The sequence below is a fragment of the Anopheles funestus genome (genome assembly GCF_943734845.2).
Source record: "Anopheles funestus chromosome X unlocalized genomic scaffold, idAnoFuneDA-416_04 X_unloc_167, whole genome shotgun sequence".
NCBI classification, from domain to species: domain Eukaryota; kingdom Metazoa; phylum Arthropoda; class Insecta; order Diptera; family Culicidae; genus Anopheles; species Anopheles funestus.
In genome coordinates, this window is record NW_026045113.1 from 4,406 (window position 1) to 7,500 (window position 3,095).

A 3,095-nucleotide genomic window follows, 5' to 3' on the forward strand; every position below is an offset into this window, starting at 1 on the left:
GAAATTCGTAGACCGTCGTAGGACCAACTGAAGCGAAAGCGTTTGCCATGGATGCTTTCTTTAATCAAGAACGAAAGTTAGAGGATCGAAGGCGATTAGATACCGCCCTAGTTCTAACCGTAAACGATGCCAATTAGCAATTGGGAGACGCTACCCCTATTCGGTGCTCTCAGTCGCTTCCGGGAAACCAAAATCGGGTTCCGGGGGAAGTATGGTTGCAAAGTTGAAACTTAAAGGAATTGACGGAAGGGCACCACAAGAAGTGGAGCTTGCGGCTTAATTTGACTCAACACGGGAAAATTTACCAGGTCCAAACTTATCGAGGTAAGACAGATTGATAGCTCTTTCTCAAATTTAAGGGTAGTGGTGCATGGCCGTTCTTAGTTCGTGGAATGATTTGTCTGGTTAATTCCGATAACGAACGTGACTCAAACATGCTAACTAGAACGCTGTCAGCAGTGCGCCTCCGGGCGCACCTGACGTTACAGCCGGGCGGCGCCTTCACGGGCGGTCGTCGGCTACGTTTGCCCTGCTTAGCGGGACAACTTGTGTTTAGCAAGCTGAGAATGAGCGATAACAGGTCCGTGATGCCCTTAGATGTTCTGGGCTGCACGCGTGCTACAATGTGGGTCGCAGCGTGTTCTCGCCAATAGGCGCCCCCATTCCGAGAGGAACGGGAAATCACTAAAATGCCCATCTAGTCGGGATTGGGGACTGCAACGGTCCCCATGAACCTGGAATTTCTAGTAAGCACTAGTCATTAGCTAGTGCTGATTACGTCCCTGCCCTTTGTACACACCGCCCGTCGCTACTACCGATGGATTATTTAGTGAGGTTTCTGGAGGCTTACCTTCCGCGGTTCCTTCGTGAGCTGCAGCTGGCATGGCTGAAGTTGACCGAACTTGATGATTTAGAGGAAGTAAAAGTCGTAACAAGGTTTCCGTAGGTGAACCTGCGGAAGGATCATTACTGATGATCGTCCGCGAGTGACCAACCATGGGCTGCCTTCGGTGTAGCTCGGTCGCTCGCTTGCTATGTGTCAGAATTTGTTGAAAGCCAACTCGTTCGTTGTACACTTTGATGGGTGACCATCACTGTGTCTCCGTGCCGAGCTAGATCTCCCCTAGCCGTAAGGCACTTGAACGCCCCTTCGACGACGAGTTGCATGTGTGTGGTATGTGTCAGAATCTGGTGAAGCTTTCTGCATGTGATGTGCCTTGTGTGGATCCGTGGCCATTGCATTGTGTCTGGTGCTTAGATACCCAGACACTTAGAACGCTTGCGCGGAAAGCAAACTCGATCGTTGTACACTTTGATGGGTGACCATCACTGTGTCTCCGTGCCGTGCTAGATCCCCCCTAGCCGTAAGGCACTTTGAACGCCCCTTCGACGACGAGTTACAAGAGTGTGGTATGTGTCAGAATCTGGTGAAGCTTTCTGCATGTGATGTGCCTTGTGTGGATCCGTGGCCATTGCATTGTGTCTGGTGTGTAGGTACCCAGACACTTAGAACGCTTGCGCGGAAAGCAAACTCGATCGTTGTACACTTTGATGGGCAACCATCACTGTGTCTCCGTGCCGTGCTAGATCTCCCCTAGCCGTAAGGCACTTTGAACGCCCCTTCGACGACGAGTTACAAGAGTGTGGTATGTGTCATAATCTGGTGAAGCTTTCTGCATGTGATGTGCCTTGTGTGGATCCATGGCCATTGCATTGTGTCTGGTGTGTAGGTACCCAGACACTTAAGCAAACTCGATCGTTGTACACTTTGATGGGCGAGCATCACTGTGTCTCCGTGCCGTGTAAGAGCTCTCCTGGCCATCAGGCACTTGAAAGGTCCTTGGACGACGAGTTACAATAGTGGTGTGTTAGATACGTCAGATTACGGTGTCTACTACTGTGCAATACGTATCCGGCTACGGCACGGAACGAACGGGAACTGTGGTGCAGACAAACAAGAGTTAAGCCTATTAGTCATTAACTCTAAGGACGGGGCCATGGGGCGGTACGCAAAGGATACGGATGAGCGAGTATGCAGGCCCAATACTCAATAGCTCGATCCGATCCAAGCACATGAGTTGACTGCGGCGCCAGGTTAACCAATGTGCTAGATTCTATTTGGCCAGTAGAATCTTGTGTCTTATGCGATTTGATACCAAGACACCAGAACGAAAGTTAGTTGAAGAGTTATTAAACTCTTATGAAGTATGGTTGTGCAATCACAACTTATGACTTTAACCTATAAAGTGGATATGGACTTGCAATTATAACATGGAATCTCTACACACCCCATGAGCTCGATCCAATCCACGCACACGAGTTGCCTGAGTAGCGACAGGTATACCGATGTGCAATACGTATCCGGCCACGGCACGGAACGAACGGGAACTGTGGTGCAGACATACAAAGAGTTAAGCCTACTAGTCATTAACTCTAAGGACGGGGCCATGGGGCGGTACGCAAAGGATACGGATGAGCGAGTATGCAGGCCCAATACTCAATAGCTCGATCCGATCCAAGCACATGAGTTGACTGCGGCGCCAGGTTAACCAATGTGCTAGATTCTATTTGGCCAGTAGAATCTTGTGTCTTACGCGATTTGATACCAAGACACCAGAACGAAAGTTAGTTGAAGAGTGATTAAACTCTTATGAAGAATGGTTGTGCAATCACAACTTATGACTTTAACCTATAAAGTGGATATGGACTATCAATTATAACATGGGGCACACACCATGTTCTCGATCCAATCCACGCACACGAGTTGCCTGAGTAGCGACAGGTATACCGATGTGCAATACGTATCCGGCCATAGGCACGGAACGAACAGGAACTGTGGTGCAGACATACAAGGGCCATGGGGCGGTACGCAAAGGATACGGATGAGCGAGTATGCAGGCCCAATACTCAATAGCTCGATCCGATCCAAGCACATGAGTTGACTGCGGCGCCAGGTTAACCGATGTGCTAAGAGAGTTGTTCCTGGGCCTTCAAAGTGACTTCAAAACTATCTTAGCGAATGGTGGCCATGGGCGTAGACATGAGCCACAAGTCACAAGGCCTGGGACTATTGGGTAATAAAGACAACTTAGTCA